The following is a 12,868-nucleotide window of genomic DNA, read 5'->3' as shown; positions in this document are numbered from 1 at the left end:
TTCTTATAAGAGAAAATCAGACACACAGAAATGAGGAGGCAATGTGGCCATGGAGCCCAAGGTTGAAGTGATGTTGTGGCCATAAGCCAAGGACTGCCAGCAGCCACCAAAAGCTTGAAGAGGTGAGGAAGGGATTCCCCTAGAACCTTCATAGGAATAATAGCCCTTGCTTTCGATTTCGGCCCATTGACACTGCTTTAAGACTTCTGGCTTCTGGAACTGTGAGAGAATAAAAATCTATTGTATTAACCCCTAAATTTGTGATAATTGTTATAGAAGTCATAGGAAAATAATAAACAATATTCTTAGGTTGTGGCACATAAACAATATATGTAGGCAAAATATGGCACTAGGGCTTAATCTAAAATTACTGTTATACATGAAAATTACCTATATGGATACATTGATCTTGTAGTACAATAACTTAGTGAATTCTATTATTTCTAGTCATCTGTCAGTTGATTAAATGAAATCCACTGGATGGCAGTTCTAGGTATATAATCATATGATCTGCACACAGCTTTTCACTTCATCTTTCTACATTTCATTTCAAAGTTTTAACATTTTTCTCTTGGCTTTTCCCCCCATCACAGTGTTAAATAATAGTCATTACAGTGGGCATCTTGCAAAGGTCCTGATTCGTGCAAATGCTTTCAGTGTTTCCTCATTCTTCCCTCACCTCCACGCCTGGCTGACCTGTTTTGGACTGAGAGAATGAATAAACTTTCCAAGTCTAGTGTGTTTTTGACTATTTTCCCTTGTACTTGCATTGTTTTTGCTTTGTAAATGTTGGCACCATGTTATTATTTGGTTTGTAGATATTTGTAATTGCTACATCTTCATTGTGAACTGCATTTTTTGTATTAAAAATGACTTTATTTGTTTCATTTGATGTTTGAGTTGATTCATCTGGTCTGACATTAAGTATTTGCTTGCCTTTGTTGTTGTTCAGTCTGTCAATCACGTACAACTCTTTGTGACCCCATTAACTGCAGCATGCCAGGCTTCCCTGTCCTTCACTGTCCCCCTGAGATTGCGGAAACTCATGTCCATTGAATCAGTGATGTCATCCAACCATTTCATTCTCTGTCACCGCCTTCTCCTTTTGCCCCGAATCTTTCCTAGCTTCAGGGTCTTTTCCAATGAGTCACTACTTTGTATGAGGTAGACCAAGTACTGGAGCTTCAGTTTCAGCATCAGTCCTTCTGATGAATATTCAGGGCTGATTTCCTTTAGGATTGACTATTTTGATATCCTTGCAGTCCAAGAGACTCTCAAGAATCTTGTATAACACCACAGGTTGAGAGCATCAATTCTTTAGCACTCAGAATTCTTAATGGTCCAACTCTTACATCCGTAGGGGACTACAGGAAAAACCATAGCTTTGACTATATAGACCTTCGTCAGCAAAGTGATGTCTCCACTTTTAATATGCTACCTAGGTTTGTCATCACTTTTCTTCCAAGGAGCAACCATCTTTTAATTTTGTGGCTGCAGTCACCATCCACAGTTATTTTGGAGCCCAAGAAACGAAATCTGTTACTGTTTCCACTTTTCCCCCATCTATTTGCCATGAAGTGATGGACCAGATGCCACAATCTTAGTTTTTTGAATGTTGCTTGCCTTTAGCTGGCTTAATTTTTTATCCTTTAGTTTTCAACATTTTCAAAGCAATTTATTGTGTTACTTGCATATGGCATTTTCCTCTGTGATTTAGTCCGAAATCCACTGTCTAAAATACCAACACAAGCCAAAAACCCATTGACGTTAATGTTTTCTCTTGGCTGATTCCCTTCAGTACAATGTTAAATAATAATTGTGACACCTAGCATCTAATTGCTTTTCACTCTTTTTAATATTTTAATTTGTTTTAGGAATTTTTTTTAAAGAAAATATTTTAACATTAGTTATCTCATTTTTCTTCATGTGTAGTTTCTCTATACTTATCTTTTTTCCAGTAGTTATGGTCTTATAATGATAACTTTATGAAACTCTGTATTTATTAACATATAATTTATACAGCTTTGTTTTTTATTTTGCTATTCAAAATTTATTAGTTTACTTCTACAAGCAATAAAGATATTAGCATATTTCCTGTTACTCTGTCCTTCTCTTTCTTTCTTTCACTATATTTCAGTTAGTATTTTTTTAGTATTTTTCTCTAAACTGTTAAACTCTGCTTATACTTTTATTATTTGCACCTTCATGGACATTCTTTGACTTGTAAGTATTAAAGAAGTGGAAATCAACAAAGTTAAACTACAAAACCCAGTAAGAAAAGGAGAGAAAAGAGGTCAAGGTAATATGTCATTTCTATTTTAAGGGAATAGAATACAGTGTTATCAATTTTTTTCTCATCTGTGTTTTATAGTTAAATCCTTTCAGTGCTCACTGCTCATCTTTCTGTGGTAATTTTTAAGTTATTTCAATGAAAGTGGCAGTAGTTCATCTTCTAATTTTTTTCAAACCAATATTCTTTGAGTTCAAAACTATCTGCAGTCTTTATACCTGAAGACATTTAGAATTTAAAATATAAAATGCTTTTATTTCTATATGCTCATATAGATGTTACTCGACTGTCAACTGCCCGAAGAGTTGATGTGGATAAATAAGAGAGAAGATCCAATATTTTCTCCCTTTACCTTCCAATCAATAATTTAATCATTCTTCATGCTTGAAGTCTGTAAGTTCATGAAGCTATGTCTTAGTATTGACAATTCTAGGTTAATTTCCCATGGCCTTTTCCAGATGTGGATTCAAATTATCTTCTATTTTACAAAAGATACTAAATTTTAACTTTAAATATTTATTCTCTTTTTTCTTTAGTGTCTATCTCAATTTACCTACTTTCATATATTAACACACAAAATTTTCTCTATAATTATTTAATTATTTATTTGGTTTATTTTATTCATTCTGCTCATTTTAATTTTTTATATCCTTAAAAGTACTTTCCATAATATCTAGTCACTCTTCTCTTCTTTCCAGTTTCATCTTTTTCTTAATTTATTTTTTACTTGGAGGGAAATTGTTTTACAATGTTATATTAGTTTCTGCTGTATAACAACATGAATCAGCTGTAATTATACATACATCCCATCCCTCCCCTCCCCTCATCCTACCCTTCTCAGTCATCACAGAGTGGCAGGCTGGGCTCCCTGTGTTATATAGCAACCTCTAGCCAGCTATCTATTTTACACATGGTAGCATATATATATATATATATGGATAAAGAAATGGCAACCCACTCTAGTACTCTTGCCTGGAAAATCCCATGGACAGAAGAGCCTGGTAGGCTGCAGTCCATGGGGTTGCAAAGAGTCGGACACGACTGAGTGACTTTCACTTTTCAGCATATATGTTGATGCTACTTTCTCTGTTCCTCTCATTCCTTTCTTCCTCCACTGTGTCCCCAAGTCTGTTCTCTATATCTGCATTTCCATTGCTTTCCTGAAAATAGGTTCATTAATACGATCTTTCTAAATTCTATATATATATGCGTTAATATTGTACTGTATTTGTTTTTCTCTAAGTTACTTCACTCCTTATAATAGGCTCTAGGTTCATCCACCTCACTAGAACTGACTCAAATTTGTTCTTTTTAATGACTGAATAATATTCCATTGTGTGTATGTAATACATCTTTATCCATTCATCTGTTGATGGGCATCTTGCTTCCATGTCCTAGCTATTGTAAAGAGTGCTGCTATGAACAATGGGGTATGTGTGTCTTCTTCAATTATGATTTTGTCAGGATATACACCCAGTAGTGGGACTGCTGGGTCATATGGTAGTTTTATTCTTAGTTTTTAAAGGAATTTCCATATTGTTTTCCATAGTGGCTGTATCAATTTACAGTCCCACCAACAGTACAAAAGCGTTCCCTTTTCTCCACACCCTCTCCAGCATTTATTGCTTGCAATTTTTTGATGATGGCCATTCTGACTGGTGTGAGGTGATACCTCATTGTAGTTCTGATGTGCAATTCTCTAAGAATTAGAAAAAAAGATATTCAGCATCACATTATTGGCTATCTTCCATTTTATATTTAAAGTATCTATTGAAGTTTGTTTTGGCCAGCTCATCTTCTGTCATTTTACAACATGTTTCCAGAGTCCTCTGGATTAGTTTTGCTTCTAGAGTTGATTGCTTTATTAATTTTCTCTCATCTCCTGTTTGTGTCCTATACATCCCTCCCCGTCTGTTTCCTTTTCTATCTTTATGAAGAAACCAATTCAATATGTTTTCAGTAATGTTAGGATTCAGTTGTAATACCCATATGCTGAAATAGGCAAAAGGAGCTGAAACCTAATAGGAGCCACATGAGAGAATAAACGAAGAGAAGCAATTTAGGAGAAATGTAGTGGTAAAGGACACCATGGTGTGGATCTCAGAAAATGATGGCAAAAAGTATGCCCTGAAGGTACATAACACACCCTAAGTTGCCACAGGCCTTGTCTGTAATCACAGGTATGGGGACAGAGGTGAGTTGAATTGGCAGCAGAATCCAGTAGACCCAGTTAGACTTAGAAAAGTAAAGAAGGTAGGAGCTACACAAAGAGTACACAAACAAGTCATTTTTACAGGAAACATTTTGTGCCTGTGGCAGCAGAGAAGACTAGTCCTTGGAAAGCAAACTTGAAACAATACCCAGACCCTTTCCACCAACACATACATACAACCCCATGTGCACGCCAGGTAAAACCATTACATCCAGTCATGAATAATGAAAGGAAGACTAGCAGAGCATTGATAACAAGGGTGCTCTAAGCAAATGAAAAGAAATAGCAAAACATAGCGTTAGGAAGCAACTGTTCAATAGAAAAATGTTACTACAATGCAACAGAGGCTGGAAAATTGAAATTTTCATGTCTGGTAGTCATTTGCATTTCTTCTTTGATAAACTATCAGTGAGTGAATTCGCTCAGTCGTGTCTGACTCTTTGTGACCCCATGGACTGTAGCCTACCAGGCTCCTCCATCCATGGGATTTTCCAGGCACGAGTACTGGAGTGGGTTGCCATTTCTTTCTCCAGATCTTCCCGACCCAGGGATTGAACCCAGGTCTCCTGCATTGTAGGCAGATGCTTTACCATCTGAGCCACCAGGGAAGTCCTGTAAACTATATGTTTAAGTATTTTATAAAAATGGGTTGTCTTTTCCATATTGAATTGTTGACACTCTTTGTATGTTAAGAAAATCAGCATCTTCCTTGTTGTAGCTACCAACTATTAATTCTTAGGTTTTGAACTACCTTTGAATTTATCGACTTTTCTAATTATTTAAAAATTTTAGTAAAAATTACAAATCTATTATTTTATGGCTTTTAAAGAGTTGCTTTTAAAACAAATACTGAAGTCATAGCTATGTTTTCTAAAGATATTTTAAATTTAACAAAGCACATCCATTCCATGTGATTTGTAGGTTCAAAACCTACAAATGGCTTCTTGAATAGTTAAAATCTAAACTTTAAATTCTTTAATAAGGCCTCTAAGTCCATTACACATCTTGGCCCTGTAAGATTCTTTTTATGGGAGATATATAAAGTTTAAGAAAGAAAGGATTAAAAAGAAATAAAGTACACTATGAAAGCATGTAAGAAAAACTGAAATAAGATCTTAGGTATAAACATTAAAATGTATCAAAAATTATAATAACTATTATGCTTATTGATCATTTCCTTTTGTTATTGGATCTGTGAACTCTCTGCTTATGCTCTCTATTACTTTTTGCTTTTGTTAAAAAATACCTTTAATTATTCTTCCAATAAAAAATAATTATAAGAAAGTTTCAAATTCTGGAGATAAGTGAAAATCTTCTAAAGTTAATTATAATTTGGTATATACTGTACAGGTCATTAGATTAGATGACTGCCTATTTTTTTCTGAAAACTTACCTTCCCTGAACATAATAACCTTACATAGTCTTTTTCAAAATATTTACCTTTTACACAGCCTCGAGACACATAACCAGTATGAAAAAGTTTTTAAGAAATGTAAAGACGTCAGTTAAGAGCACTGTTAACCAAAGTTTCTGGTTATAGAATAGTAGAAAACCATGGAGCTCAGGATTAATCTAGGTATGCGTCAGTGCGAGTTTAAGTCAAGCAAGATTGGGCATATCAGGCCAATAATGAGGGTTAAAACGTTAAATTCCTGGTCAGTTCAAAAAGAAAGTGACTATTACATGGCTCAGATGTGGACACTGAGACTGTCCAAGTATTTCCTGACTAAAAGAAAAGTGGGTCTGGGGTACACTGGTAGGTGGAGAGACCATCACGTGTTACCGGTACCCAAAGCTGAAGAGAAAACTTAAATAGATCGAAAAGCATTAAAGACATAAATAGCATTCAAGATATCTCTCAACCAGATACTTTACATATGTAAAGCACACAATAAAGAAATAGTAAATTCATATTACATAAAGCTATTCTAGAAAATAAAAAAGAGTAAAAAGTTGCTCATCTCATTTTATAAGGCTGGTGTAATCCTAACTGCAAAACCAGACAAGAAAAATGAAGCAAAAAGTATAGTATATTTCACTTAAGAATGTAGATTTTAAAATCCTAAATAAAATATCTGCTAACCAAATACAATAATGTATGAAAATAATGTACCATGAGATACACAGCACAATCCATTTATGCATATTAAAATTTCATGTGTATAAGTGGGGGAGAAGGCATGATAGAGATATAGTTAAGATGAGTTCAGCCATGAGGTAACTGTTGAAGCTGAGACATGGGCACACAAAAGTTCATGATATTATGCTCCCTTTTCTTTTTTATATGAAATTTTCCATTAAAAAACATATAAAACAATGTTATAAAAATACATACAAACAAAAGAGAAAAGTGCAACAGATATTAGATGACATATCAGAATGATTTCCTATGAGTCCAGGTCAGCAGCATGATAATAGAAATGAGAATAAAAGAAAATATACAAATAAGTGCTTTGCATTGACCAGTGACGACAGTGTGCCTTGAACTAAGGACTGTGATTAACTCTATTTTCTATGCAAATGGTACAGTAAAAAGAGAACCTCTCTTTTAAAAAAAATAAGAAGGATCTATGACTATGGAGATAAAGGAACTAAAAAATATCTGCATAGCTATTATAATTCAGAAAAAAATTGAATAGCTATTCTAAGCAACTAACTCGCCACATAAAAGTATAGATGAATTATAAATAAGTAATATCATTTATATTTTCAAGAAAAGTCATTTCTCACAATAATATTTATCATAAAAAAATAGCAAAACATCACTAAGATGCTAATCAGAAATTAAGGAGAAAAAATAAACTCTACGTACTTGAACTCTACAAGAATAAAGAAATATAGAACAAAGGAAAATAATTTCTGCACCAGAGGTTGTATACTGTTTTATGTGATTCACGCAGTAGCAAAAGTGGATACTGGCACAGGAAGTTTTATGCTGTTTTCGAAAAAATTAGGACTTTTCAAATTCTGTATTTCTGGTTTCTTCTGGAAAAAAGTCATGAGATTTGATATTACTGGTCTCTTATTTCCACTTAGAAAGGATTTTAGAGCTAAATAGAAGTGCCCCATTAAGAGGTTACACACTCTCCAAGGTTCCACTGTAGCTATCTGACCCACAAAATAATTATTATTTTTCAAAATGTTTTTAACTAAAGGATAATTGCCTTACAGAATTTTGTCATTTTCTGTCATACATCAACAAGGATCAGCCATATAGTCCCGTGTCACCTCCCTCCTGAACCACACAAAATTATTTAAAGTACCCTTTTTGCATTTTGTACTCTGTATCTCACTCAAAGTTTTACCAAATATATTCAGAATTTACTTAGTAACATAAGCATGTAAGCAGTCATGGGAGACATGAACAAAATATGGTAAGTGAAAGGGTATCAGGTCAAGACAAATCTCCAGGAGCTCAAGATATAGTGAAAAAGAAGTTAGGTATTCAGAAGTAATACTGAGTGTTTGAAACTGTCACAGGGTTTGTTTTGTTTTTTTTTTTTTTTGGACTAGTTAAAAAACAAGCTCTTAACATAGTTAAGGACATAAATATTATTAAAAAATACAGTGCATAGCAGGTTCTGAAAAATTATTTTTTCAAGTTAAACTCTGAGTTGTGCACCCAGTTTTGATGGATGCTACTTAATATCTTCTTCATTCTTTTTAATTAGTTTGCATTCTTCCATAATACATCAATTTTATCAACTGCTCATTATAAATGAAATCTGATACTTTCTGTCAAGATGGTATTAAGGCATAACAATTTGTGTCTGAATATGAATGAATGTGGTTGTCAGGGCCAGTGACAAAAAAGTAAGCAAGTTTAGCAAGTTAAATTATAATTTGGCAACCCTAACCATTTAAATTAGATTATTTATGAGGCTATAGTCATTACTTACCTTCAGTGTCTACTTTTTAAAGATCTTGTCTGTAAACCAGATAACCTTCAATATCTACTTCCCACATGCAGAAAATGATATCCTCAATATTCATCTAAAAGAAAAACATAAGAAAATATCATGACTTTGAGGTTGTAAATTTTTTTCATTTCTTTAAAATATTAAAGGAAATCTTAAAATTATAAGTATGGGCAAAGGGAGGTGTCTACTGTAGGACATATTTTATGCAATTAAATGATAATAATAATTTTTTCCTTTAGAAGAATCAGAAAGGCTTGTGAAACATACTTTGACATTTTGATCCTTGGCATAGAGTTTAGCATCAGTGGACATGAATTTAAGCAAACTCTGGGAGATAGTGAAGTACAGGGAAACCTGGCATATAGTAGTTCATGGGGTTGCAAAGAGTCAGACAAGACTTAGTACCTCAACAACAACAACACAGAGTTTAGTACTTTCTATAGTACCAATTTTATCTTGCTAACCTAGTTTTTATCAACATTTTGAAGAAATATAATTTTAAACACATTAATTCTGATGTTCTACAGGAATGTAGCCCTACCCTAGAAAATACTTTTCTTGTTTAGAATGGATAATTACCAAAAATATATTCTTGATTACCGTTGAGTTGCCTGTAAAAGTCAGAACCATAGAAATCAATTAGCTAAATAGTCTATCTTCATGGAAAGTGAAGTGAGTGAGTGAAGTTGCTCAGTCGTATCAGACTCTTTGCAAGCCAATGGATTGTAGCCTACCAGGCTCCTCTGTCCATGGGATCTTCCAGGCAAGAATAATGGAGTGGCCTAGGCAAAACACTCTCTGACATAAATCACAGCAGGATCTTCTATGACCCACCACCCAGAGTAATGGAAATAAAAGCAAAAATAAACAAATGGGATCTAATTAAACTTAAAAGCTTTTGCACAACAAAGGAAACTATAAGCAAGGTGAAAAGATAGCCTTTAGAATGGGAGAAAATAATAGCAAATGAAGCAACTGACAAAGACTTAATCTCAAAAATATACAAGCAGCTCATGCAGCTCAATGCCAGAAAAATAAACAACCCAATCAAAAAATAACCCAAAGAACTAAACAGACATTTCCCCAATGAAGACATACAGATGGCTAACAAACACATGAAAAGATGCTCAACATCCCTCATTATCAGAGAAATGGAAATCAAAACCACAATGAGGTACCATCTCACGCCAGTCAGAATGGCTGCTATCAAAAAGTCTACAAACAATAAATGCTGGAGAGGGCACAGAGAAAAGGGAATCTTCTTACACTGTTGATGAAATGCAAACTAGTACAGCCACTATGGAGAACAGAGTGGAAATTCCTTAAGAAACTGGAAATAGAACTGCCATACAACCCTGCTGTGCCACAGCAGGGCACAGACACCAAGGAAACCAGAACTGAAAGAGACACGTGTACCCCAATGTTCATGGCAGCACTGTTTACAATAGCCAGGACATGGAAGTAACCTAGATGTTCATTGGCAGATGACTAGATAAGAAAGCTGTGGTACATATGCACAATGAAATATTACTCAGCCATTAAAAAGAATGCATTTGAATCAGTTCTAGTGAGGTGGAAGAAACTGGAGTCTATTATACGAAGTGAAGTAAGTCAGAAAGAAAAACACCAATACAGTATATTAATGCATATATATGAAATTTAGAAAGATGGTAACGATGACCCTATATATGAGACAGCAAAAGAGACAAAGATGTAAAGAACAGTCTTTTGGACTCTGGAGGAGAAGGCGAGGGTGGGATGATTTGAGAAGAGCATTGAAACATGTACATTATCATACGTGAAACAGATCACCAGTCCAGGTTCAACGCATGAGACAGGGTGCTCAGGGCTGATGCACTGGGATGACCCTGAGGGATGGGATGGGGAGGGAGGTGGGAGGGGGGTTCAGGATGGGGAACACATGTATACCCATGGCTGATTCATGTCAATGTATGGCAAAAACCACCACAATACTGTAAAGTAATTAGCCTCCAATTAAAATAAATAAATAAATAAATAAATAAATAAAAGAATGCTGGAGTGGGTTGCCATTTCCTACTCCAGAAAATCTTGACCCAGGGATTGAACCTGGGTCTCCCACACTGTAGGCAGACACATTATTATCTGAGCATCAAATTATTCAATCTTTATCACTTAAACTGACCAACCAGTGCTTTACATCACCTAGTTAAGCTTAGCAGAGGCCTTTTAAAAGAAACTGCCGTCTAATAGAGAATTGGGATTATTCAGAAAAAATGCTTTGTTGAAATAATTTTGATTTCGATTTCCTCTGATTGTGTAAATAAGCCTGAGACAAGCAGTTAGGGAAACAGAATTTAGATGCCACAGTGCCATACATTTAGCATGTGGTTTTGAGTACTATGGATTCCAAAGTCAATCAATAATTTTTTGACTAGGAACACCACTGTTCCTTTTGTTCAAAAGTGGATATCCTTGATTCATTGCAGCTACACATTAAAAACATGTGGGACACTTCTAAACGTATGGAGACTCAGTCTCTTCCTTAAATATTCAGATTTTAATTGGTATCACATGGGGCTAGAACCTAGCTAATTTTCAAAAGCGTTAAGGAAGGATATTTTACTGGTTAAGAAACAATCTCACTGCAACTGTCCGACTTAATTTCTACAGATAACTAATAAGACACTAACTTAAAAAATATTGCCTACAGATGTTTATGGAAATTAGTAAGATACTTGCTAATCGGACTACTCAATATTTAAAATGACTTCAAAACTTCCATCACACACACAAATATACACAAACCTATAATATCTTAAATTACATGGATCCAAGCACAGCATAAATGGTAGTTACAGTGAATTTAAATTATAATGCCCTTAAGGACCAAAAGTACTACTTTAAAATATAAATTCTCAGGTGTCCTGCCCAGAGATTTTGATTCAGAAAAACTAGGCTAAGGCCAAGGAGTTTCTATTTTTATAGATGTCTCTGGTGATTATAATATAAAAGGTCTCCAATCCCTGTAAAACAGGTCTCTAAGTCTTTATGAACAGTGTCTACTACCAGAACATCATCATTGACATTTATAAAAATACCTCTTGAATTTGTTCTGAGTTATATTTCTAATCTTAAAAGATAATCTCAAGATCCACTGGTAAAAAATAACTTTAAACTTAGGGTAAATAGGATTTAAGCAATACATCAACATAGCTAAATCTAAGATAATGTTTATGGATTATATATTTTGGTGAGCCTTACTAGCCTTCTAAGTAAACTGTATAGGTAATCAATATAATCATTTTATTGTATATGTATATATATATATAATATATATTGTGGCCAAAAAAGAGAGAAAACTAGGTTATATTCTATAATGAAAATTTAACTTAAAACCTCATATGTAACTAGAAACATGTCTTCAAAGTCTCAAAAAGAAAATTTTTTGTCCCTAACTTAGTGGGGGTGGGGGTGGGGGTGGGGGTGGGGAAGCTCCTCTAATATCATCATTTGCTCTGTTTAAATACAAAGACAGAATTTTTAAAAGAAAGTCTTAATAATTCATTTCCCTTAAGAACTACACATACATAACTTACTAAAAATAACATAAAATAGAGTGTTAACATTTTAGTTTTGAAAATTCTTATAAAATAGGCCCAGAAATACTTCACAATAAAAATAGTATATTCAATATCATATACTCTTTAGATTTTTTCTGAAAATGAAAAGTCTAATAAACAGAGGTAAACATCAGGGTCTGCTATACCCAGTAAGGATGATGATCAACAACTACCAAACCTTGAAAGAAAACTATACATAGTTTCTCTTATATGCCTAAGATGGAAGTCCTCCTAATATTTTTTCTATATGCACATGCTGCTAAAGACTTTAGATTTTTCTAGTAAGTTAACATCAATCTTCAGTTTGTGACCAAAGTTGATTTCCCCCCCAGGCATAGTGCTACTTAATAGCAACAGTCATGGACTTCTCAAATGTCTTCACAAACAGGGAGCTAGTCCATCCCTCAAATCTCTAGCAGAGGCTGTATGTCTGCCTCTGTGATTTACAGCTATGAAATGAAGTCCCAACGTCTTTTGGCAAGACTCTTGATCTTCTATTATCTGACCTCAGCTGCCTTTTGCTGTTTTTCTCTCATGTCCTGGCCAACCAAAAATTAGCCCAGATACTGTTCCGTCCTTAAAGGAAATTTCCATCAACTTGATACTAACGCTATCTATTACTGATTTCCTATGTTCATTATTACAAATTACTTAGCTAATTAATCAGGTACTAACTTACGGTCCCTTATTTCTACCTTTTTAAAAAAAATTACTTAAGATTTGGCATATTTGTTAGTGTTTCTAGTAATTAAGTATAGGGTTTTACAGGGATTAGGTGAGGCATGCAGCTTTTCTCTTTGGTATACTTTAGGACGATGGAGGATTTAAAAATTGTAATCTCACT

The 12,868-nt window shown here is 34.2% G+C and overlaps 1 long non-coding RNA gene across 1 annotated transcript in view; it reads right to left on the bottom strand.

Annotated features, from left to right (window-relative positions):
* LOC106502907 overlaps positions 1-12,868 on the bottom strand; it is a 207,456-nt gene that overhangs the window by 30,468 nt on the left and 164,120 nt on the right. Inside the window, exon 2 of the long non-coding RNA XR_001919523.1 lies at positions 8,402-8,495. This is a non-coding gene — a long non-coding RNA (uncharacterized LOC106502907). The remainder of the gene's footprint in view (positions 1-8,401; positions 8,496-12,868) is intronic.

Source organism: Capra hircus, chromosome 2, assembly GCF_001704415.2.
Source record: "Capra hircus breed San Clemente chromosome 2, ASM170441v1, whole genome shotgun sequence".
Taxonomy (NCBI): domain Eukaryota; kingdom Metazoa; phylum Chordata; class Mammalia; order Artiodactyla; family Bovidae; genus Capra; species Capra hircus.
Note: the sequence above shows the minus strand (reverse complement) of the source record. Positions and strands in the feature narration are given on the sequence as shown.